This window comes from Macaca nemestrina, chromosome 6 (assembly GCF_043159975.1).
Source record: "Macaca nemestrina isolate mMacNem1 chromosome 6, mMacNem.hap1, whole genome shotgun sequence".
Lineage (NCBI taxonomy): Eukaryota > Metazoa > Chordata > Mammalia > Primates > Cercopithecidae > Macaca > Macaca nemestrina.
Window position 1 is genome coordinate 121,733,110 of NC_092130.1, and position 27,180 is coordinate 121,760,289.

Sequence of the window (27,180 nt, forward strand, 5' to 3'; positions counted from 1 at the left end):
CAAAAAGCTTATCCACCATGATCAAGTGGGCTTCATCCCTGGGATGCAAGGCTGGTTCAACATATGCAAATCAATAAACGTAATCCAGCATATAAACAGAACCAAAGACAAAAACCACATGATTATCTCAATAGATGTATAAAAGGCCTTTGAAAAAATTCAACAGCCCTTCATGCTAAAAACTCTCACAAATTCGGTATTGATGGAACATATCTCAAAATAATAAGAGCTATTTATGACACCCCATAGCCAATATCATACGGAATGGGCAAAAACTGGAAGCATTCCCTTTGAAAACTGGCACAAGACAGGGATGCCCTCTCTCACCACTCCTACTCAACATAGTGTTGGAAGTTCTGGCCAGGGCAATCAGGCAAGAGAAAGAAATAAAGGGTATTCAGTTAGGAAAAGAAGAAGTCAAATTGTCCCTGTTTGCAGATGACACGATTGTATATTTAGAAAACTGCATCATCTCAGCCCAAAATCTCCTTAAGCTGATAAGCAACTTCAGCAAAGTCTCAGGATACAAAATCAATGTGCAAAAATCACAAGCATTCTTATACACCAGTAACAGACAGAGAGCCAAATCATGAATGAACTCCCATTCACAATAGCTTCAAAGAGAATAAAATACCTAGGAATCCAGCTTACAAGGGATGTAAAGGACCTCTTCAAGGAGAGCTACAAACCACTGCTCAGTGAAATAAAAGAGGACATAAACAAATGGAAGAACATACCATGCTCATGGATAGGAAGAATCAATATTGTGAAAATGGCCATACTGCCCAAGGTAATTTATAGATTCAATGCCATCCCCATTCAGCTACCAATGGCTTTCTTCACAGAATTGGAAAAAATTGCTTTAAAGTTCATATGGAACCAAAAAAGGCCCCACATTGCCAAGACCATCCTAAGCCAAAAGAACAAAGTTGGAGGTATCACACTACCTGACTTCAAACTATACTACAAGGCTACAGTAACCAAAACAGCATGGAACTGGTACCAAAACAGAGAGATAGACCAATGGAACAAAGCGGAGCCCTCAGAAATAATACCACAGATCTGCGACTATCTGATATTTGACAAACCTGACAAAAACACAAAATGGGGAAAGGATTCCCTATTTAGTAAATGGTGTGGGGAAAACTGGCTAGCCGTAAGTAGAAAGCTGAAACTGGATCCTTTCCTTACTCCTTGTGTGAAAATTAATTCAAGATGGATTAGAGACTTAAATGTTAGACCCAAAACCATAAAAACCCTAGAGGAAAACCTAGGTAATACCATTCAGGACATAGGCATGGGCAAGGACTTCATGACTAAAACACCAAAAGCAATGGCAACAAAAGCCAAAATTGACAAATGGGATCTAATTAAACTAAAGAGCTTCTGCACATCAAAAGAAACTACCATCAGAGTGAACAGGCAACCTACAGAATGGGAAAAAATTTTTGCAATCTACTCATCTGACAAAGGGCTAATATCCAGAACCTATAAAGAACTCAATCAAATTTACAAGAAAAAAACAAACAACCCTATCAAAAAGTGGGCAAAGGATATGAACAGACATTTCTCAAAAGAAGACATTCATACAGCCAACAGACACATGAAGAAATGCTCATTATCACTTGCCATCGGAGAAATGCAAATCAAAACCACAATGAGATACCATCTCACACCAGTTACAATGGCAATCATTAAAAAATCAGGAAACAACAGGTACTGGAGAGGATGTGGAGAAATAGGAACACTTCTACACTGTTGGTGGGACTGTAAACTAGTTCAACCATTGTGGAAAACAGTGTGGCCATTCCTCAAGGATCTAGAACTAGAAATACCATTTGCCCCAGCCATTCTATTACTGGAGATATACCCAAAGGATTATAAGTCATGCTGCTATAAAGACACATGCACAGGTATGTTTATTGTGGCACTATTCACAATAGCAAAGACTTGGAATCAACCGAAATGTCCATCAGTGACAGACTGGATTAAGAAAATGTGACACATATACACCATGGAATACTATGCAGCCATAAAAAAGGATGAGTTTGTGTCCTTTGTAGGGACACGGATGCAGCTGGAAACTATCATTCTCAGGAAACTATCACAAGAACAGAAAACCAAATACCGCATGTTCTCACTCATAGGTGGGAATTGAACAATGAGATCACTTGGACACAGGAAGGGGAGCATCACATACTGAGTCCTATTGTGGGGAGGGGTTGGGGGGAGGGATAGCATTGGGAGATATACCTAATGTAAACGACGAGCTAATGGGTGCAGCACACCAACATGGCACGTGTATTCATATGTAACAAACCTACACATTGTGCACATGTACCCTGGAACCTAAAGTATTAAAAAAAAAAAAAAAAAAAAAGACTGTATTGGCCAGGTGTGGTGGCTCATGCCTGTAATCCCAGTACTTTGGGATGCCGAGGAGGGTGGATCACGAGGTCAGGAGTTCGAGAGCAACCTGGCCAAGATGGTGAAACCCCATCTCTACTAAAAATACAAAAATTAGCCGGCCTTGGTGGCGGGCTCCTGTAATCCCAGCTCCTCAGGAGGCTGAGGCAGGAGATTGCTCCAACCCAGCACGTGGAGTTTTCAGTGAGCTGAGATCATGCCATTGCACTCTAGCTTGGAAACAGAGCAAGATTCTCTCTCTAAAAAAAAAAAAAAAAAAAAAAAAAGGATAATTATAGGTTTGTGTGATAGAATCTTTGTTCAGTACATTTTTTTAATCAAGAAAGAATATGAAGAGCAATAGTTGTTTGTGACTGACTAGAAGCCTCCCTAAATTTTCATTCTTTGCATCTGTAGAGGTGAATTTCTCTGAACAATGCTATTAATCATCATTGCACGGATTAATGTCTGCATCCATATAGGCAGCAGTAAATTACTGAAATGATTTTCCCACTGAGCATTAATAATAGATGGAGTTACTTTTTCCAGGAATTCACTTTATTTTTCCCCTTAGTATTTCTAGTTTATTCAAATTCCTTTTTTTTTTTTTATTATGCTTTAAATTCTAGGGCATATGTGTACAACGTGCAGGTTTGTTACAGTGGTATACATGTGCCATGTTGGTTTGCTGCACCCATTAACTTGTCATTTACATTATGTATTTCTCCTAATGCTATCCCTCACTCAGGCCCTCACCCCATGAGAGGCCCCAGAGTGTGATGTTCCCCTCCTTGTGTCAGTGTTCTCATTGTTCAATTCCCACCTATGAGTGAGAACATGTGGTGTTTGGTTTTCTGTCCTTGTGATAGTTGGCTTAGAATGATGGTTTCCAGCTTTATCCATGTCCCTGTAATGGATATGAACTCATCCTTTTTTATGGCTGCATAGTATTCCTTGATATATATGTGCCACATTTTCTTAATCCAGTCTATGGATGGACATGTGGGTTGGTTCCAAGTCTTTGCTATTGTGAATAGTGCCACATTAAACAGATGTGTGCATGTGTCTTTATGGTAGCATGATTTATAACCCTTTGGGTATATATCCAGTAATGCGATCACTGGGTCTAATGGTATTTCTTGTTCTAGATCTTTGAGGAATTACCACACTGTCTTCCACAATGGTTGAACTAGTTTACACTCCCACCAACAGTGTAAAAGCATTCCTATTTCTCCACGTCCTCTCAAGCTTCTGTTGTTTCCTGACTTTTTAATGATCGCCATTCTGAATTGCATGAGATGGTATCTCATTGTAGTTTTGATTTGCAGTTCTCTGATGGCCAGTGATGATGAGCATTATTTTAATGTGTCTGTTGGCTACATAAATGTCTTCTTTTGAGAAGTGTCCTTTCCTGTCCTTTGCCCACTTTTTGATGGAGCTGTTTGTTTTTTTCTTGAAAGTTTGTTGAAGCTCTTTGTAGACTCTGGATGTTAGCCCTTTGTTAAATCGGTAGATTGCAAACATTTTCTCCCATTCTGTAGGTTGCCTCTTCACTTTGAGGGTAGTTTCTTTTGCTATGCAGAGCTCTTTAGTTTAATTAGATCCCATTTGTCTATTTTGGCTTTTGTTGCCATTGCTTTTGGTGTTTTAGTCATGAAGTCTTTGCCCATGCCTATGTCCTGAATGGTATTGCCTAGGTTTTCCTCTAGGCCTTTTATGGTTTTTGCATCTAACATTTAAGTCTTTCATCCATCTCGAATTAATTTTTGTATAAGGTGTAAGGAAGGGACCCAGTTTCAGTTTTCTACATATGGCTAGCTAGTTTTCCCAGCACCATTTATTAAATAGGGAATCCTTTCCCCATTTCTTGTTTTTGTCAGGTTTGTCAAAAATCAGACGGTTGTAGATGTGTGGTGTTATTTCTGAGGGCTCTGTTCTGTTCCATTGGTCTAACTCTCTGTTTTGGTACCAGTACCATGCTGTGTTGGTTACTGTAGCCTTGTAGTATAGTCTGAAGTCAGGTAGCATGATGCCTCCAGCTTTGTTCCTTTGGCTTAGGATTGTCTTGGCAATGTGGGCTCTTTTTTGGTTCCATATGAAATTTAAAGTAGGTTTTCCCAATTCTGTGAAGAAAGTCATTGGTAGCCTGATGGGGATGGCATTGAATCTACAAATAACTTTGGGCCATTTTCACAATATTGGTTCTTCCTATCAATGATCATGGAATGTTCTTCCATCTGTTTGTGTCCTCTTTTGTTTCGTTGAACAGTGGTTTTTAGTTCTCATTGAGGAGGTCCTTCACATCCCTTGTAAGTTGGATTCCTAGGTATTTTATTCTCTTTGTAGCAATTGTGAATAGGAGTTCACTCATGATTTGGCTGTTTGTCTGTTATTGGTGTATAGGGATTCTCGTGATTTTTTCACATTGAGTTTGTATCCTGAGACTTTGCTAAAGTTGCTTATCAGCTTGAGATTTTGGGCTGAGATGATGGGGTTTTCTAAACATACAATCATGTCATCTGCAAACAGGGACAGTTTGACTTCAACTTTTCCTAATTGAATACCACTCATTTCTTTCTCTTGCCTGATTGCCCTGGTCAGAACTTCCAACACTATGTTGAATAGGAGTGGTGAGAGAGGGCATCCCTGTCTTGTGCCAGTTTTCAAAGGGAATGCTTTCTGTTTTTGCCCATTCAGTATGATAGTGACTGTGGGTTTGTCATAAATAGTTTTTATTATTTTGAGATATGTTTCATGTTTACCTAGTTTATTGAGAGTTTTTAGCATGAAGGGCTGTTGAATTTTGTTGAAGACCTTTTGTGCATCTATTGAGATAATCATGTGGTTTTTGTCTTTGGTTCTGTTTATGTGCTGGATTACATTTATTGATTTGCATATGTTGAACCAGGCTTGCATCACAGGGATGAAGCTGACTTGATCATGGTGGATAAGCTTTTTGATGTGCTGCTGGATTTGTCTTGTCAGTATTTTATTGAGGATTTTTGCATCAATGTTCATCAGGGATATTGGTCTAAAATTCTCTTTTTTTTATTGTGTCTCTGTCAGGCTTTGGTATCAGGATGATGTTGGCCTCATAAAATGAGTTAAGGAGGATTCCCACTTTTTCTATTGATTGGAATAGTTTCAGAAGGAGTGATACCAGCTCCTCCCTGTACCTCTGGGAGAATTCGGCTGTGAATCCGTCTGGTCCTGGACTTTTTTTGGTTGGTGGTCTATTATTTATTGCCTAAATTTCAGAGCCTGTTATTGGTCTGTTCAGAGATTCAACTTCTTCCTGGTTTAGTCTTGGGAGGGTGTATGTGCCTAGGAATTCATCCATTGCTTCTAGATTTTCTCTTTTATTTGCATAGAGGTGTTCATAGTATTCTCTGGTGGTAGTTTGTATTTCTGTAGGATAGGTGGTGATATCTCCTTTAGCATTCTTTATTGGGTCTATTTGATTCTCCTCTTTTCTTCTTTATTATTCTTGTTAGCAGTCTATAAATTTTATTAATCTCTTCAAAAAATCAGCTCCTGGATTCAATGATTTTTTTGAAAGGCTTTTTTGTCTCTATCTCCTTCAGTCCTGCTCTGGTCTTAGTTATTTCTTGCCTTCTGCTAGCTTTTGAATTTGTTTGCTCCTACTTCTCTAGTTTGTTTAATTGTGATGTTAGGGTGTCAATTTTAGATCTTTTCTTCTTCCTCTTGTGGACATTTAGTGCTATAAATTTCCCTCTACACACTGCTTTAAATGTGTCCCAGAGATCCTGTTACATTGTGTCTTTGTTCTCATTGGTTTCAAAGAACATCTTTATTTCTGCGCTCATTTTGTTATTTACCCAGTAGTCATTCAAGAGCAGGTTGTTCAGTTTCCATGTAGTTGAGTGGTTTTGAGTGAGTTTCTTAATCTTGAGTCCTAATTTGATTGTACTGTGGTCTGAGAGACAGTTTGTTGTGATTTATGTTCTTTTACATTTGCTGAGGAGTGCTTTACTTCCAACAATGTGGTCAGTTTTGGAATAAGTGCAATGTGGTGCTGAGAAGAATGGATATTCTGTTGATTTGGGATGGAGAGTTCTGTAGATGTCTATTATGTCCACTTGTGTAGAGCTAAGTTCATGCCCTGGATATCCTTGTTAACCTTCTGTCTTGTTGATCTGTCTAATATTGGTGGTGGGTTGTTAAAGTCTCCTATTATTATTGTGTGGGAGTCTAAGTCTCTTTGTAGGTCTCAAAGGACTTGCTTTGTGAATCTGGGTGCTCCTGTATTGTGTGTATATATATTTAAGATAGTTAGCTCTTCTTGTTGAATTGATCCCTTTAACATTGTTTAGTGGCCTTCTTTGTCTCTTTTGATCTTTGTTGGTTTAAAGTCTGCTTTATCACAGACTAGGGTTGCAACCGCTGCATTATTTTTGCTTTCCATTTGTTTGGTAGATCTTCCTGCATCCCTTTATTTTGAGCCTATGTGTGTCTCTGCATGTGAGATGGGTCTCCTGAATACAGCACACTGATGGGTCTTGATTCTTTATCCACTTTGCCAGTCTGTGTCTTTTAATTGTGACATTTAGCCCATTTATGTCTAAGGCTAATATTGTTATGTGTGAAATTGATCCTGTCATTATGATGTTAGATGGTTATTTTGCCCCTTAATTGATGCAGTTTCTTCCTAGCATAATGGTCTTTACAATTTGGTATGTTTTTGCAGTGGCTGATACTAGTTGTTCCTTTCCATGTTTAGTGCTTCCTTCAGGAGCACTTGTAAGCTGGGCCTGGGGGTGACAAAATCTCTCAACATTTGCTTGTCTGTAAAGGATTTTATTTCTCCTTCACTGATGAAGCTTAGTTTGGCTGGATATGAAATTCTGGGTTGAAAATTCTTTTCTTTAAGAATGTTGAATATTGGCCTCCACTGTCTTTGTGCTTGTAGAGTTTCTGCCAAGAGAACCGCTGTTAGTTTGATGGGCTTCCCTTTGTGGGTAACCCAACCTTTCTCTCCAGCTGCCCTTAACATTTTTTCCTTCATTTCAACCTTGGTGAATCTGACAATTATGTGTCTTGGGTTTGCTGTTCTTGAGGAGTATCTCTGTGGTGTTCTCTGTATTTCCTGAATTTGAATGTTGGCCTGCCTTGCTAGGTTGGGGAAGTTCTCCTGGATAATATCCTGGAGTGTTTTCCAACTTTGTTCCATTCTCCCTGTCACTTTCAGATACACCAATCAAACGTAGATTTGGCCTTTTCACATAGTCCCATATTTCTTGGAGGTTTTATTTCTTTTTACTCTTTTTTCTCTAAACTTCTCTTCTTGCTTCATTTCATTAATTTGATTTTCAATCACTGATACCCTTTCTTCCACTTGATCAAATTGGCTATTGAAGCTTGTACGTGTGTCACATAGTTCTCATGCCATGGTTTTCAGCTCCATCCAGTCATTTAAGGTCTTCTCTTCACTGTTCATTCTAGTTAGTCATTCATCTAGTCTTTTTCAAGGTTTTTTAACTTCCCTGTGATGGGTTCAAACATCCTCTTTTGGCTCGGGGAAGTTTGTTATTATCGACCTTCTGAAGCATATTTCTGTCAACTCATCAAAGTTATTCTCCATCCAGATTTGTTCCATTGCTAGCAAGGAGCTGCCATCCTCTGCAGGAGCAGAGGTTTTTAGAATTTTCAGCTTTTCTGTTCTGGTTTCTCTCCATCTTTGTGGTTTTATCTACATTGGTCTTTGATATTGGTGACTGACAGATGGGGTTTTGGTGTGGACGTTCTTTTTGTTGATGTTGCTGGTATTCCTTTCTGTTTGTTAGTTTTCCTTCGGACAGGCCCCTCAGCTTCAGTTCTGTTGGAGCTTCCAGGAGGTGACCTCTAGACCCTGTTTACCTGGGTATCACCAGCAGAGGCTACAGAACAGCAAATGTTGCTGCCTGATCCTTCCTCTGGAAGCTTTATCCCAGAGGGGCACCTGGCTGTATGAGGTGTCAGTTGGCCCCTACTGGGAGGTGTCTCCCAGTTTGGCTGCTTGGAGGTCAGTGACCCACTTGAGGGAGCCTGTTCTGAGAGCTCCAACACTGTGCTGGGAGAACCACTGCTCTATTCAGAGCTGTCAGACAGGGATGTTTAAGTCTGCAGAAGTTTCTGCTGCCTTTTGTTCAACTATGCCCCGCCCCAGAGGTGGAGTCTATTGAGGCAGCAAGCCTTGTGGTGCTGTGGTGTGCTCTGCCCAGCTTGAGCTTCCTGGCTACTTTGTTTACCTACTGAAGCCTCAGCAAGGGCAGATGCCCCTCCCCCTGCTGGGCCACTGTCTGGCAGGTTGATTTTAGACTGCTGAGCTAGCAGTGAGCAAGGATTTGTGGGCATGCGACCTGCAGAACCAGGCAGGGGATATAATTTCCTGGTGTGCCATTTGCTAAGACTGTCGGAAAAGCGCAGTATTTGAGCAGGAGTGTCCTGTTTTTCTAGGTACAGTCTGTCACAGCTTCCCTTGGCTAGGAAAGGGAAATCTCCTGAACACTTGGTGCTTCCCGGGTGAGGTGACACCCTGTTGTGCTTCGACTTGCCCTCCCTGGGCTGTACCCACTTTCCAATCAGTCCCGGTGAGATGAACCAGGTACTTCAGTTGGAAATGCAGAAATCACCCATCTTCTGCATCAATCACGCTGGGAGCCGCAGACCAGAGCTGTTCCTATTTGGCCATCTTGGAATGGACACCCCAAATTACTTTTAACCATAGTGACAATAACAAAATTCTACCCCATCTGCTTAATCTGATATACCCACAGAGCCCCATAATGTCTACTAAATAAGGGGTCATGGTGTCTGCACATTGCTTCTTATAGGGTTTGAGGTGTTGAGATTGTGGAATTCATTCTTTATACGTCACCATTGCTTTACAAGGAAAATTGGTGCACTACCTTTTATTGCCTGTTCAACTCCTTATCCTATGCTTTCTTATATACAGCATCGCTCATTCCCTCCGAGAACTCTGCCTTCTTCCCTTCAGCCCATTACCAAGCTTGGTTTCTTGCCTTCCTTGAGGGTTTTCTTATATAGATATTATTCCTAAGAAATAGTATCAGTGCTTTTCTGGAGAGCAGAGGCTTGAACCCAACTCATAGTGTAGAACCAGGCAGACACTGCTGGCCTTGTCTGCTGACAAGAAGAACCACAGATCCGGGGATTGAAACGAGATGTATATACCCTCCAGGCCCTGGTCAGCTAAGGAGGACAGCTAAGAGACTACCTTCTTTCTCTGTGCTGGTGGCAAGCTAGCCATACTGATTGGGCAGCCAGAAGCCCAAACCATCTGGACAGTCTTGGACTCCCAGACTGGTTGGATCTAGGTCTCATAACAAAGAGTATCCCCAGGCAAAGTCATGAGGCTGACTGTGGATTCCTAGGAGCAGAGACTATGCCCTATCTCCTTGGTATCCTGCTTGGCACAATGCCTGGCACATCAAGATCCCTCAGTGGATATTTGCCAAATCTTTAACTAGATAAGATTTTTTTCCATTACTCCTGGTCACCCCACACAGCCCTTGGGATTGCCAGGCATCTGTCTGTCCATACCTTAAGAAAGTGGGCATAAGTCATCATCACTTTGAAGTTTAATAGGTCACCTCTTCATTCTTGGAGCTTTTTTTGTTGTTATTTCTGAAGAGGAAGACAAATGTTTAAGTAAAGAGTTTTTTTTTTTTTTTTTTTTTTTTTTTTTTTTTTTTTTTTGAGACAGAGTCTCACTCCATTGCCCAGACTGGAGTGCGATGGTGCACTCTCAGCTCACTGCAACCTCCACCTCCTGGGTTCAAGTGATTCTCCTGATTCAGCCTCCTGAATAGCTGGGATTACAGGTGGCTGCCACCACTGGCTAATTTTTGTATTTTTAGTAGAGAGGGGTTGGTTTCACCATGTTGCCCAAGCTGGTCTCGAACTCCTGACCTCAGGTGATCCACCCGCCTCAGCCTCCCAAAGTGCTGGGATTATAGGCATAAGCCACCATGCCTGACCTTGGATACTATTTTTTAAATAAGGAGACAAATAGCCATAGTGACCAGACAGTTGAACTCTCTATGTGTCTTTCCTTGCAGGAAACGTTCATGGTGCAGTAGATATTTTTGGTTGCATTGTGTGTGTAACAGCAATTTTTGTAATTAGTAGAATTCTGATACATTCATGTGACTCTGTGTTTTAGGAAAGCTGGGCCCATCCTCAGGACCAAAAGGCAATTATTCTTGACTACTCCAAGTTGATCATGGTGACTGCATTCTCCTTGCTGACAATTGACTTAGAAAAATATTTGGGAACAATTATGACTCGTAAGGCACAAAGGTAAGATTTTTGAAAAGGGATGGGGGGAGGCCTGGGAAAGTTTTCTTGTTGACAAAGAAATATCATTCTCACTATGGACTTCACATTTTGTTGTGCGAGGTTGCTATGGTGAAGGTCGTTGTCACTGTTTTTTGACCATAAGGAGACAAGCTAGAGGACCAAAGCCAACACCCTAAGTATTGCAGTGTAGAATTATGACAAGAATCTCATCCTTGCTGATGTTGTCGAGCCCCTAAATTTACCAACCCTAGACCCACGGTACCTCAGACTGCTCCTCCTTTGAGAAAATGATACTCTTTAGTTTTTAAGCCAGTTTTGGTTAAGTCTGTTACATACAGCCAAAAAATAAAGATGAGGAAGCCAACTCTCATCAGGAGATTGCCAAGTGGGCAAATATTCAGACTGAAGGGAGTCAGTTGAATACTTTCAATGGCAAATAGTCCATAGATCTCTGATGCATCCATTTTTCCATAGGGTCAGACAGTCAAGTCTTCCGGTGAGCTGTCTTTTTCCCTGGACTCTGCACAGTACACACTGCCAAATTGAAATCCTTTTTTTTTTTTTTTTTTTGGAATTTAGGAATCTTTTGAGGGGATTTAAGCCCTGAGAACTAAGGGATTTCTCCCAGTCTTCTAAAGTCACAGTCTATTTAGGACTGCCTCCTCTGTCTGGTGGATGCCATGGCCAGGGTTCTGACATACCTGTCTTCCCAGCTCTCCACACTCTGGGTATGGGGAGGCACAAGGAGGGCTGAGAGAGAGGCTACCACTCCCTCCATCCCTGACTCCAGGGGCCACAGCCCTGGACTGTCAGCTAGTGGCTTTGCTTGCACATAGATGCTTTCTTTGGGAAGAAATAATTTTCTCTCTTGCTCTCTGATAAATTTCCTTTAAATTTGTCTCACTATGTTTAAGATCTTTTATCACTACTGGAAAGGAAATTGGTGGTTTCAGAAACTCTACTTGTACTTTTAACTCAATATGCCTCCTCCGTATACACTTTTGGGGACCTGCTTAGTTTCAAATGACGTAAGAGTAAACTGTCCTTCCCAGGCAAGCGTTTGTTGATGAATATCAGCTAACGTGAGACCAGGTAGGAAACAGGATTTAGATAGCGGGATCTGAGCATGAAGACAGTGGCACTTCCCGTGAGAGGAGTCGCTTATGAGCCTCTAGTTGAACACTGCCCTTCTACAGCTGGAAAAGGGAATCAGTTATTGTGAATCAAGCAAAGACTCATAATGGCATCTTAAAGATGAGAAAAGAACCCCCAGTTTGGTAATCACATATAGGCGTTACAAGGCAGAGAAGAGCCCAACAAAAGGGACGTTGATCATTTATGGAAGTGGATGTAGCAGGGAACTATGCTGAGATGCTGAGAAGTCACTATTTCCTGGGCAGCACTGACAGCTTTTTGTCTGTCCTGTTTCAGGGAGAGAAGAGTTATAGTCTAAGAAAAAGAAGTCATTGCTCAGCTCTGAGTTTCAAAATAGTTTTTAAGTTCACAAGAGACGTAGTAATCTAAAAGTCAAAGTGCTTTTGACTTGTTATTACTAGGCAGGCTTTGGTGGGAGAGAATTTCCTCTGGGATTCCAAAATCTAGTTTTTTTATATCAAGAGCTAAGGTAGAGAACTTACCACATAGAGTTTATACATTAAACTTAATGTAGGAAAGAATGCATGCTGACCCAAGTACGGGTGTACAGTTCATACAGAAAGATGAAACCCTTCTCTGGGCAGATGGAGTAGGGAGAAGATGGAAAGAAAAGAGGACATTCAGATGCTGATATTAAACATTGCTCCCTGTCAATCTCATAATTCAGCACACTCAGGATGAAACCTTAAGGGTGAAAACAGAAACCGTGTTAAATAATATATTAACATGGTTAATTACACGATTCACACATTCAACAGATATTTATTGAGTGCCTTCAAAGTACCTGACACTGTTTTAGGTGTGTGACCTATATCAGCGAACAAAACAGTGATGCCTGCCCTCCTGGAGCTCATATTCTAACTAAGGAAAACAGATATAAAAAATAAACATAATAAGTGATTTAATATGATCTGGTGATAAAAAAAACATAAGGATTCAAAGCTAGATTGGAATTCAAAACCTGCACTCTTAACCACTACACTATAGTTTTTCTATTTAGTTTTTTGACCATGGGAAATCTACAGAGAAACTTCTCATTATTGATGCCAAACAACTGGGTCTGAACTGTTTCTGATGTGAGGGAGACACATACGTGTAACATGTCTTGAACATGATGAGAATCACCCACGAAAATACATAAAGACGAGAAATGGCCCAGGGGAGGCCACAACCCAGCTGTGCATCCTGGAACCTTAAATTTCCTCTATGTTTTAAACACTGCTTTTGGAAAAGGAAGAGACACCCACAAATTAAATCCAAATGTCCAAAAAAAAAAAAAAATGGCCTGAAGAATGAGCAATGGCATACATCTGATTTACACCCGTGTCAGCTCCCTAGGAGAGCTGACCTCAGCTAGACCAGCCTTCATTCTGCAGGATCTGGCTGTTTGTAAATGTAAACCCACTACTCAGTCACTGCCTAATATTGCAGGGGCTTCCCGAAATATTCATTTGTATTACGTTGTTCTATTTTCTAAACTCACAACTGAGAAAATATTTAATAAGCAAAATTACTCATAACATACAATTTTATCCAAATTTCTTACAAAGATTGTCTCCTCCACACTTCAGCATCTAGTTGAAGCCACCAGGAATGAATTACTGTTGTTATAAAACGTGTAAACAATTAATATATGAGATTCTCATTCATCTTGGCATCTGACAGGCTCACCATGTATTCGAGGGTTCATGTGCATATACACACACACAACATGGAAGGTGCTTCCCCCAGAGTGGGTGACCATTAATGCAGAATTGAATTGTCAGTTTTCTTTGCTTCACCATTCAGCCTAAAAAGATTATCGCACCCTGGAGAGAATAATTGTCTGTAGATATGTAGCACATGTATTGGTTTGGGGTTGGGGTGCATGGAGGGAGTAATCTATCCTCTGATATGGTTTGGCTGTGTCCCCACCCAAATTTCATCTTGAATTGTAGCTCTCATAATTTCCATGTGTTATGGGAGGGACCCAGTGAGAGATAATTGAATCATGGGGGCAATTTCCCCCATGCTGTTCTCCTGATAGTGAATAAGTCTCATGAGATCTGACAGTTTTATAAGGAGTTTCCCCTTTCACTTGGCTCTCATTCTCTCTTTCTTGCTGCCATGTAAGATGTGCCTTTTGCCTTCTGCCATGATTTTGAGGCCTCCCCAGCCTCAAAATGAGTTCGTTAAACCTCTTTTTCTTTATAAATTACCCAGTCTTAGGTATGTATTAGCAGTGTGAAAACGGACTAATACATCATCCTTCCACAGATATGGAACATGATTCAGGCTTGATTAATTGTAATTCCTTCCCCTGGCCATGGAGATTGGCTCAGAGATGGACACAGCATCTTAGCCAGGCCAGCAAGAATCTTCCAGGACTTTTGGCATTATCTAGAAAGAGGTTTGTTCTTCCACTTGAGCCACTAAGCTGGTGGAATGTGAGCCTGGAGTTTGACAACTTTGTCTCCAAGTGTTTCCACCTGAGGACAAAGCAAGGAGGGTCTTGAGAGGTCACTTGAGACTCTGGCTATTGCTTCTTCTGAAGCTAGATGGCCTTCCCAGTGATATAAATTAATACATTTCCTTCTTTGCTTTAACTAAATTGAGTTTCTGTCACTTAATACAAAATCAGTGCTAATACATGATGATAAACATATGCTGCCATTTGTTAGTATCTACTATATATATATCTCCCCAGTGATATAAATTAATACATTTCCTTCTTTGCTTTAACTAGATTGAGTTTCTGTCACTTAAAACCAAATCAGTGTTAATACATGATGATAAACATATGCTACCGTTTGTTAGTATCTACCATATGCTAAGCACAGTGCTAGGTACTTTACATAGAGTGTCTCACAGTTGTACTCTTAGTTGGGTAACATTCTGTTTTAGAACAGGAAAATAAGAACAAGATAGTAAGATTAAGCAGCCTGTACAAGGGGTTATTAAGTGGTTCAGGCTCCCAAGTCCATGCTCTTTTCACCCTATCCTGACAGTAGGCAATAGCCGAAGCATGGTGGGAAATGGAATTGGCATCAGAAGAGTGAGTCACTTAGTAGTGACTTTGGATGTTTATTTACTTATTTCATAATACCTCATGAAGTAAAGAATATGAACAAGATTGGTAAATGATAAGTCTATGCCAATTATTTTTTTTAAAAAAATAGCTTTATGGAGATATAATTAATATACCATATAATTTACCTACTTAAAGTCTACCATTCTGTGGGTTTTAGAATATCCATAGATATGTACAGACCTCACTGCAGTCAACTTTTGGACATATTTCTCACATCAAAAACCCTGTACCTTTTAGCTGTCATCCCCACCTCTTCTTATTCCCCTACTCCCAACCTAGCCCTAAGCGACCACTAATCTACTTTCTGTCTCTATAGATTTCTTTATTCTGGATTTGCATATGAATAAAGACATATAGTATGTGGTCTTTTGTGGCTTCTTTCACTTAGCATAATGTTTTCAAGGTTCATCCATGTGGTAGCATGTATGAGAACTTCATTCCTTTTTATTACACCAATGATTCTTGACCTCTCTTGGGATTAAGGGGTCTTTTGAAAATCTGCTGAAAGCCAAACATTCCTCCCCCTGCAAACATACATATGTAACAGTTTCCAAGGCTTCCTAGATCCCTTGAAGCTCATTCATAGAACTCAGTATAAATGTATAAACGTAAGTATCTCTAGAAGTCAGACAAGACTTTAAATGGCACTTCTTTTCAATGTGCTGTACTCTCTATGTGTGTGTAACTCTGGCCAAAATAGGCCCCACTAAAGCAGTATCTGTAAGGAGACAGCTTGCCTGGGAACCTAGTCCAAGCAGGGCCACTGGGTACACACCACCACCACCACCACCAACAGCTGCAGAAGTTCTTGATGGACTTTAGGAAGATACAAAAGGATTAAATGAGAATGACTAAACACACTATGAAATAAGAACTGTGTGCAGTTTACTATATAATAAACACATACAGTATGTTTGTGTAATAGGCTATAAATGATATACAAAGGCTTCTGGCAAGAGTTTCCAATTCCTCTTCACTAGTTACTGGTGAAATCTTATCAGGTGTGGCTGAGAAAATAATCTCTTTTCTGGATGAGTTGGAGTTCTGATGATCTGTGGTTTCCCACACTGTCCTTGTAATCTAGCAGCCTGTACTTGGAATGTGTGGCTTCTATATATCCGGGCCATTGGTACCATCAAAGAATACTTCTTATCCAATAGTTAGTATGGTGGCTATCAGATAATTGAAAAAATTGGTTTAAGAGGAGAATTACATAAGAAAAATATATGTATTACCTTTAACATTTTATTTTTACTTAAAATATATTAGGTTCATATAAGCATATGAAGGTGTGAATAGTCTACTATTTCTGACATTCCAAATAGAACTTTCATGGGTTACAACCTGAAATGAAGATCTTTATTTCATACAGTTTTTCTGATCAGGGTTCTAAACCATTTTACTTGCATTATCAGCTACACCCATATTGCATCACCTATACTTTTTTCAATTTTTTGTTGTTGTTGTTGTTGTTGAAGTGGAGCAGAACTTAAAGGCATTTGCTCTAGAATCTGAATACAGAATCTGTTTCTAGGTTTTTTCCCCTCTAATTTTTTTTTTTTTTTTTTTTTTTTTTTTTTTTTTTTTTTTGAGACAGGGTCTTGCTCTGTCACCTACGCTGGACTGCAGTGTTACAATCTTGTCTTACTACTGCCTCAGCCTCCTGAGCTCATGTGATCCTCCCACGTCAGCCTTCCAAGTAGCTGGAACTACAGGCATGCACCACCATACCCAGTTAATATTTGTAATTTTTGCAGAGATGGGGTCTTCCTATGTTGCCCAGGCTGGTCTCAAACTCTTAGGCTCAAATGATCCTCCTGCCTCGGCCTCCTAAAATGCTGGGATTACAGGCATGAACCACCACAGCCAGACTCTCTGTTATAGTTGTCTTGTCTATACCTAATCTGATAGCAACTTTTTCTTTAGAGACTCCCCTCTGTTGAATCCTTCCAAGTTTTTCTTTTGTTTTTTGTTTTTTGGAGATGGAGGCTCACTCTGTCACCTAGGCTGGAGTGCAGTGTTGCTATCTTGGCTCACTGTAACCTCCACCTCCTGTGTTCAAGCAATTCTCTGACTTCAGTCTCCCAAGTAGCTGGGACTACAGGCACACACCACCACGCTCGACTAATTTTTGTATTTTTAGTGGAAATGGGGTTTCACTATGTTGGCCAGGCTAGTCTCGAAGTCCTGACCTTGGATGAACCACCTGCCTCGGCCTCTCAAAGTGCTGGGATTACAGGTTTGAGCCACCATGCCTGGCCGTAAACTAACTTTCATAGAAACAACTACCATTTTGCTCTCATGTTTCACTCATATAATTTCAAATGAATTACATTATTACAGGAACAAGGCCAGGACACAGACTCTAAAAAGTGAAGTCTTGGTAAATCTACAGTTCAGTTGGTAGATCCAGAAGTAGAGAAGTATAGTAGAAAGAAGCCTACTAGCTACTAGTATTAAGAGATAAAATGAAATATATACATGGAATATATGTTATATTATATATAATATAGTCATATATAGGGCTTTGACTTTAATACAATATGTACGGCTGTTCTAGGGGGCTGTGTAATAGGTTTCTAAATGTGCATGTAAACTAAAATTCATAATTCATATTTGAAATATATACAGATTCCTCTTTTTTTTTTTTTTTTTTCGAGATGGAGTCTTGCTCTGTTGCCCAGGCTGGAGTGCAGTGGCACAATCTTGGTTCACTGAAACCTCTGCCTCCCAGGTTCAAGCAATTCTCCTGCCTCAGCCTCCGGAGTAGCTAGGATTACAGGTGTGTGCCACCACGCCTGACTAATTTTTGTATTTTTAGTAGAGATGGTGTTTCACCACAGTGGCCAGGCTGGTCTCAAACTCCTGACCTCAGGTGATCCGTCTGCCTTGGCCTCCCAAAGTGCTGGGATTACAGGCTTGAGCCACCACACCCGGCCCAGACTCCTCTCTTAAAGGAAGCCTTTGCAGAATTCTTTTCTACTACAACGAAATTCCTCCTAACATAACTATTAGCATAGCTATTAAAAATCATCAAGTTGGTCAGTTACCTTCAGTGGATTTCTTCCTAACTACCCTCACTTCACACTGCTCATTCAGGTCAGACCTGTCAGGGATGTATGTGCCAAGACCCACCTTCTCAGGGTGGGATGTGATCCTCACATGGCTGTCTTGCATGCCTCTGCCCTGTCTTTGTGACCTGAGGCATCTTCACGGTTAATCTGTCTACAGATATCAGGATATTTCTGCTTCTTTTCAATCTTACTATCACCACCTTGGTCCAATCTACCATTGTCTCCATTCAGATGTCTGCAGACTTCCTTCCTGTTTCCCAGAATCCTGTCTGACTCAACCCAACACATTCTTTTTTTTTTTTTTTTTTAAATACTTTAAGTTCTAGGGTATATGTACACAACATGCAGGTTTGTTACATATGTATACATGTGCCATGCTGGTGTGCTGTACCCATTAACTCGTCATTTACATTAGGTGTATCTCCTAATACTATCCCTCCTTCTTCCCCCCATCCCATGACAGGCCCCGGTGTGTGATGTTCCCCTACCTGTGTCCAAGTGTTCTCATTGTTCAGTTCCCACCTATGAGTGAGAACATGCAGTGTTTGGTTTTTTGTCCTTGTGATAGTTTGCTGAGAATGATGGTTTCCAGCTTCATCCATGTCCCTACAAAGGACATGAATTCATCCTTTTTCATGGCTGCATAGTATTCTGTGGTGTATGTGTGCCACATTTTCTTAATCCAGTCTATCACTGATGGACTTTTGGGTTGGTTCCAAGTCTTTGCTATTGTGAGTAATGCCGCAATAAACATATGTGTGCATGTGTCTTTATAGCAGCATGATTTATAATCCTTTGGGTATATGCCCAGTAATGGGACGTCTGGGTCAAATGGTATTTCTAGTTCTAGATCCTTGAGGAATCGCCACACTGTCTTCCACAATGGTTGAACTAGTTTACAGTCCTACCAACAGTGTAAAAGTGTTCCTATTTCTCCACATCCTCTCCAGCACCTGTTGTTTCCTGACTTTTTAAAGATCGCCATTCTAACTGGCATGAGATGGTATCTGGTATCTCATTGTGGTTTTGATTTGCATTCTCTGATGACCAGTGATGATGAGCATTTTTTCATGTGTCTTTTGGCTGCATAGATGTCGTCTTTTGAGAAGTGTCTGTTCTTATCCTTTGCCCACTTTTTGATGCGGTTGTTTTTTTCTTGTAAATTTGTGTGAGTTCTTTGTAGATTCTGGATATTAGCCCTTTGTCAGATGGGTAGATTGCAAACATTTTCTCCCATTCTGTAGGTTGCCTGTTCACTCTGATGATAGTTTATTTTGCTGTGCAGAAGCTCTTTAGTTTAATTAGATCCCATTTGTCAATTTTGGCTTTTGTTGCTATTGCTTTTGGTGTTTTAGTCATGAAGTCCTTGCCCATGTGTATGTCCTGAATGGTATTGCCTAGGTTTTATTCTAGGGCTTTTATGGTTTTAGGTCTAACATTTAAGTCTTTAATCCATCTTGAATTAATTTTTGTATAAGGTGTAAGGAAGGGATGCAGTTTTAGCTTTCTACATATGGCTAGCCAGTTTTCCCAGCACCATGTATTAAATAGGGAATCCTTTTCGCATTTATTGTTTTGTCAGGTTTGTCAAAGATCAGCTGGTTGTAGATGTGCGGTGTTATTTCCGGGGGCTCTGTTCTATTCCATTAGTCTATATCTCTGTTTTGGTACCAGTTCCATGCTGTTTTGGTTACTGTAGCCTTGTAGTACAGTTTGAAATCAGGTAGCATGATGCCTCCAGCTTTGTTCTTTTGGCTTAGGGCAATCCAACACATTCTTTACATGGCAGTCACAGTGGGTCTTTCTGAAATATGAATCTGATCATATCACTTTCCTTTTAAAGTGGATTCTTCAGCACTTCTCATTCACTTAGAGACCAGACTTTTCAACAGTACCCTTCAGATCCTTTGTAACATGACCTCTTCTACCCTTCCAGCCTCCTTGTGTCACAATACTCTTCACTCACTCACTATGTTCTAGCTATTTTCATCTTCTTTCAGTTTCTTGTGTATCCTATACTCTTCTTTACCTCCAGATCTCTGGTTCCTTTGGAACATCACCTGCATTGTCACTCACTTGTCCCAGGGAGCCCTTCTCTGACTGCCCCCTGGCCCCAGCCTAAACTCCCACAGCATCCTATACTACCCCCTTTTTAATGTTCTTCAGATGGAGAGTTCCTAGTCCAACAACTGACTCTCCCAATAGACCTTAAGATCCATGAGGGCAAGAGGTATGTTTGTTGTGATCATTACTGTATCCGCAACACAGTATCTGACACTCAATAGATGCTAAAAATTATTTGTTGGATCAGTAAATGTATATCACACTCTTCTCAGTTATTTATCTTTGAATGGGGGTCTCTTGGTAACGCAGAACCCTAACCTGTAAGCACCGAAGTAGGCTAATTAGTAAGGAACCTTTTCATGCCCACTAGATTACAGTGGGGAACTAGGAGCCTTGCACGCCACCAAGAACACATTTTGAATTCATTTCTTCCCAGTTCTCTTATCTTTATGTCTCAAATTCATCGACCTGTCTAAAGAGTCCTGGGTTCATTCTCTTGAGAAGGTTCTGGGGGATTCCATAGTTTAATTTACATTTGTATCTGCCACTTGTAGAGCCCATTAAAGATAAAATGACAGTGGCAAGAACATGGCTGTGGAGAAACTGCCTAAAATCTGCCAGTGATTATAGCCAGAGTGACTTCAGTGTTTTTTTTTTTAATGTTTGGATCTCTTGGTTCTCCATGAATGTAGTGACCTTGTGGTGACTTACACCTTTCATTCAAAACTGACTTAGAGACAACTTGGGTTTCAAAGACTATAGCAATAACTTTAGATGTGGGACTTGAATTTCCTTCTCTGTGTGCTCACCTGTTTTTTGTTTATAGCTACACACATTTTTCTTTTATTTTTTTAACCTGGAAGAGGAGAGGCATTGTTTCAGATATCTCAAACAAGGTTGAAAAATGTCTACAGTCAATTCCCAGGAAAAATGACCCTTTCTGTCTAGTAGTCTCTCTTATTTTAGTTCCTTGTATTTATATGAATTTCCTTCCTTCTCTTGTACTTCTTGATTTTCATGAAATGTGTACCCGGTACCTACCTGTTCATGAAATCTGTACTCAGTATGCTCTCTGGCCAACTACTTCCCAGTCCCCTGAGAACACAGCCAGTCACATTTCGGAGGTATGGAGAAGCATCTCCTCTCTCCTGCCATGCAGACTGACTTCAGTCTCCTCAACATCATTTCAGTCAACTCTAGTCTTAGGCTTTGACATAATGTAACCGCCCAATGTGTTCACCTTGCCAGCTGCCTAGACAGAGCTGATTTATGAAGACAGGGGAATTGCAATAGAAAAAGAGTAATTCACAGAGCCAGCTGTGTGGGAGACTGGAGTTTTATTATTACTCAAATCAGTCTTACTGAGAACTTGGGGATCAGAGTTTTTCAGGATAATTTGGTGGGTAGGGGGGTCAGTGAATTGGGAATTCTGATTGGTCAGGTCTGAGATGAACTCATAAGGAGTTGAAGCTGTCCTCTTGCACTGAGTCAGTTCCTGGGTCAGGGTCACAAGACCAGATGAGCCAGTTTATCAATCTGTGGTGCCAGTTGATCCATTAAGTGCAGGGTCTGCAAAATATTTCAAGCACTGATCTTAAGTTTTGCAATAGTGATGTTATCCCCAGGAGCAATTTGGGGAGATTCAGAATCTTGTAGCCTCCAGCTGCATGACTCCTAAATCATAATTTCTAATCTTTTAGCTAATTTGTTAGTCTTGCAAAGGCAGTCTAGTCCCCAGGCAGAAAGGGGGCTTGTTTTGGGAAGGGGCTGTTAACATCTTTGTTTCAAAGCTAAACCATAAAGTAAGTTTCTCCCAGAGTTAGTTTGGCCTATACCCAGAAATGAACAAGGACAGCTTGGAGGTTAGAAGCAAGGTAGAGTTAGTTAGTTCAGATCTTTCACTGCCTCAGTTATAATTTTGCAATGGTGGTCTCAACAATGTGAGGCTGTATCTTTAAAAGAGAAGGTAAGTCACAAAATAAAGTATAACCTTATATTTGCAATGATAATTGAAATGAGGTTGCTTTGGTATAGTGAAGACTAATTTTTCACTTCATTTTCCATTGTAGGGCCATCAGTAACTTCCTGTATCTTCTTTTTAGCAGACATCCTTGACCACAGAGGAGAAACTGGCAATTTAAAAACAGCCAGATATCTGGTGCCATTTCAAAGTCATAATAGAGACCTGTGATACCTTGCTGTAGTGTTAGACTCAGTTTATGTCTTCCATCTTCCTTTGGTAGACAGAAGAATTAGTCTGGTTTATGATGAATTTTGTATATGTTTACTGGAAAGTGTTCTGCCTTAAGGACACTTTTCTTTTTTATTTATTTATTTTTATTTATTTTATTATTATACTTTAAGTTCTAGGGTACATGTGCACAATGTGCAGGTTTGTTACATATGTATACATAGAAACTTTTCATCATAGCCAAAAGCACATTGCAGGAAGATGCCCTGCGAAGACCTGTGTGTGCTTGTAATGTGGCAAATTTCAGACATCGGAGAATGTGGCTTTCTCTTGTGTTTGAAAGTGCAGAGAGTTTTATGGATTCCCAGATGCCAGGCTAAGGACGATTAATATATAGTCTGTTCGCCTCAATCATCTCTAGCTATTCATCACCCGATGATACACTCAACCATGTTCATGAGTTTAAAGAATCAGAAAGTGAGAAAAGGGTAAGGGCAAATGATCTGAAATACATCAATGGAAGCTCATTTCTAATTGGTGCTATCGTTTAGGTTTATGACAGGTTCTTCATAAACCCCTATGTGTGTGTAAAACGCATCAGAGACTTCTCACACCAGACCAAACCAGACTAGACAGAGTTATTTCACACAGTAATCACCAAACATTCCTATCTTTTGAATATAAGGAGCCAATCTATTGTAACCTCCTCTGCAAACACTATTGTATTTATTCTTTCTCTTTTAATGCTTTGCACTTAACCTGAATGGCTTCTTTTATGTGTTCAGTTTGACAGAACAGGATATAGAAAGCATCATTTGATTTTTAAATTTCCATTCCTGGGTAGATGTTTTAGTTATTAAAAAAATAGCTCAACCCTATTTGTTTGAGACATATATGCAGGTAAATGGGTACATCCATCTATCTACCTATCTATCTATCTATCTATCTATCTATCTATCTATCTATCTATCTATCTATTTATTTATTTATTTTGTCCTTCTGTCTCCCTGTCCACATTTGTGCTTATAGATCTGTGTCTCTGGAGATCCATTCGCTCAGCCATCAGATTAAGCAGACACCCATGGTTTACAATGGTAAGCAAGCCCATGTAGTTAAAAAAAAATGTTGGTGAGCGGGAAGAATATACAGGGGTATGAGTCTGCACTGAACAGAGCAGGAGCAGCTTGCCCAGGGAAGTCAGAGTCACACCAGGGGTGTGGCGGGAGCATCTACCACAGGACGGTTGTGTCTGCCAGGGTCACTAATTATTTTGCAGTCAGAAAGTGCCTGGTGAAAGGCTTAAAGGAGAAATTCAATGCAGTTTCCTTTTATCTGCCTCTCCAATTGATGTCTATACAGAGCAAACAGGGCTCCCCAAACACGCCAGTCTGTTTCAGATACACAAGATTAAGTAGCTAGTGACATTCAAGACCAATCGGCCCACCCAGGAGGACTGAAACCAGTGGAAAAGCTGTCAGATTTCGCCTTTTCTCCATTAATCTTAAGCTTTTCAGTGGTGCCAGGTCGCATCTCCATCAGACAAGCTGCGAAAAGTGTCCTGCAACTTTCTACACCCCCAACCCCCACACCAAGGAGAGTAACCCTTTCATTGCTGAGCTGATCTCTTAGGATATAGGGGATTCTTTTCACGGCCAGAAACAGATCTTCACTGATTCCACTGCTTTTCAATACTGGAGGAAGCTGGAAGCAGAAAGTGGGGTCCTTCTTCCTTACAAGTGCGTAGCTGGTCCACTCCCTGGAGGCTGTGCCACACAGACCCCAGAAATCAGCTGCCCTTGAGAAGAGATGGCTTTAGGGGTGACCGTGAGACAACTAAGGAAACAGGTGTTCCCCTAGTAGTCTGGACGTTTCACCTACCTGACACAGTGCGTGGAAGGAGAGAGGGAAAGCTAGAGGGAGGGAACGCAGGGAAAGATGAGAGAAAAGAAGAAAGAAGGTGCAAATAAAGAGAATGAAGTGTGAATTTGTAATGGTCCTTTCCCCATGCCTCATTTTAAATCCCTTTGGAAGCAGGTGATGACCTGGGCAAGAGGTCGCCAATAAGGAGCAAAGGGACCCGCCTGCCACTCTTAAGCACAGTGCCTCCTGAATCAGGATTTCCAAGGCTACGGCCGAGTGCCTGACTGGGGGCTGTGTGTGCAGATGCCACGAGACGGACAAGACTGAGGATGCAGGCGAGCATTTCTCGGTGCAGTCAGGGGTGGGAGAAGCCTGTGGCTTCCAGAAACCCAGCTTTGCCTTTGAAGGCAGAACTCAGAGAACTGCTGGCTGGAGCGGGCCAGGGTCTTTTCCTCCTTTCTATTTACCCCTGAAAGCCTTTTCTGTGGTGTTTATATCACTGTCAGCCTGAGTCTACCCCAACAATAGGTGTCTGAGACAGCTGTGGGCCCAGTTCCTACAGCTGGGGTTGATTTGTACTAGCAGGTATAGACTGATCCCGTTCAAAATCGAAACTCTGGCCTCAATAAAATCTTTCACAGCTCATATAGTTTTAATACACACACACACACACACACACATACACACACACACACACACACTCTTAGTTACAAATCACCCATTCTTGAGCAGCATAGATCACTCTCTGGATGGGTTATCTTTATCTTGCTCCTGTTAGTAGGTGTGTGCTTCCCCCAGCTCCCACCCCACCCCAGATGGCTGCTGGCAGCAAGGCCTCAGCCTGTTTCCCATGTGCAGGGATTATAAAATAGACCTCTGGGTGACTTGTTTTAGGGCAACTTTCCGTACAGTGCCTAGACTCGTTTAAATATCTTTTATTACATCGAAGAAGTCACCCTCCACAGCAGTCCTGGGGAACCAGGCCATCACCCAGAGTTATAGCATCACTTATATATTAAAATGTTAATAAGCATAAAACTATGCAAAGGTAGACTTGTGGTGTTGTCAGTCTCACCTCACCTGTAGGGAACAAGGGAACAGATGTGCCACTGTTGTGTGTATTAATATCTTTTCTCAAAGGAATATTAACCCAGAAGGAAACAAATAGGCATAATTATATCTAGGCATAATGACATATATATTGAATACTACTACTTTTGTCAGTATTATGCAACCACATTTATCCTAACTGACCATTGTTGAATACTTTGATAAACACCCGCTAAAAAAAGGTGCCCAGCACAAGACTGTGCATAGAGTTGATGCTCAATAATTTTCCAATTTATTATGTGCATGTCCTGACTAGTGCATTCATTATACAAAGCACTTAGGTATTTGTATGGAATGTAAATTCTAGTATCAGCATCATCAACCCTCTAATATTACAGTTAAGAAAAAGATAAGGACTCCCACAAAGGGAACTTAAAACCCTGAGGCCAGGTGTTTTGTCTAGGAATTTAACAGAGGCTTTGTGTGATAAGAGTCTCTCTAGGAAGGGCCAGCACTCAAGATTGTATTACCATTACAATGGCAAAAACCGCAATTACTTTTGTGCCAACCTATATAATCACCCTGTACGGCTGCAGTCCAGTCTGGGTTGCGGGGCCAGCAGATCATGCTGCTTAACATCTACTCCATAGCATCTCAAACTGAGGACACAGGAGATCCCAGATAGGTAACTGGTGAAGGAATTGAATGAGCATCTGAGAAGGTAGCCAGCTTCTGGACACAGGTGGCCAGTAGGATATCTACATAGGAGCAGCCTCTACTACTTTTTGCTTTTAAATGTGTGAACACATGTTGGCATTCTTGCAGAAATTCAGAATTGGGCCAGTACTGCTTCCTGTTAAAAGGAGAAAGCAATCACTCCTTGGCTGCTGGTGACTGGGGAAGAAAGGTGAAGGGCCTGACTCTGCCATGTGTGGACCTCCCCACACAGATCCTTACACAGCAGGTTGCTACAATTGCCTCCTCGCCATAGAAAGGGAAGAGAAACAGGGCAGCTTTCTTCTGTCATCTCTGTCTTCATCACAGGCCCTCACACTGACAGCTACTCAAAGGGCTACTGTACCTTGCTAACCAAACTCTTGGACCCTTCCAGGTGGATAATAAGATATTATTTCTTGATCACTCCATATAGGATTTGTATGTTTGGGCATATGTGAATTTAATATCAGTGTTATAACTTTCTCAGTGACTTCCAGAGAAATCTATGGTTTAACTTTATTTGTATTATGAAAGGAAAAAAGTTGTAAGCAGTGTAGATTTAGAAATAAAGCAGTGGGAGTGGAAAAGCCAGCAGCCCAGCATCACTTGTTTAAAACTCTTTCTACGATTGTGAAGAACCTGCATTTTTCCAGAACTTGTCTCTTTTACCTCCCTTCCACCTCATTCTATATTTTGACCTTTCATGACCACACCTCCTACCATCTTTATAGTCTATCTTGTGTGGGTAGGGACCTGTTTTGGCCAGATCCAGAATCATCTGGCTCCTTCCCTTTCTTGGTTCTTTTTACTTTACATATTATTCTGAGCATGGCTCACCCCTCAGCTCCCTTCTTACCTTCTCCTAATCATAGTCAGGACAATTATTGTCAGAAAGAACATCTAGTTTTAATCACATTGAAATATGCAGTAACATCCAGTTGAATAATTTTCAATAAATCTCTACTAGGAATTGAGCTATTTTTGCCCTTAACTTTCTTGATAGCTTCCTCAGATAAGCAGCTCATTTGAAATAAAATGTGTTGGGGGCATTTGGAAACCATCCCTGCCCTCAGCATCTTCTAGGCCAGGCCTTGACTTCCAAGGCTTATCATAGGCAAGTTAGAAGTTTCAACTGATAACTTGATGGGACAGGAACAGATGGGGCAGGGCTTCCAGAAAAAAGACCTTAGCCAGCCTGGAGGCAGGGGCCTGGGGTCCTCCCTGAGGTTGCTGATACAAGTTGGATTCTTTATTGCTCACATGAAACAGCC

At 40.9% G+C, this 27,180-nt stretch overlaps 1 long non-coding RNA gene across 1 annotated transcript in view; it reads left to right on the forward strand.

Annotated features, from left to right (window-relative positions):
• Positions 1–27,180, forward strand: part of LOC139363613 (uncharacterized) — a 47,452-nt gene that overhangs the window by 14,960 nt on the left and 5,312 nt on the right. Inside the window, exons 3-4 of the long non-coding RNA XR_011624287.1 lie at positions 23,312–23,376; positions 24,317–24,477. This is a non-coding gene — a long non-coding RNA (uncharacterized lncRNA). The remainder of the gene's footprint in view (positions 1–23,311; positions 23,377–24,316; positions 24,478–27,180) is intronic.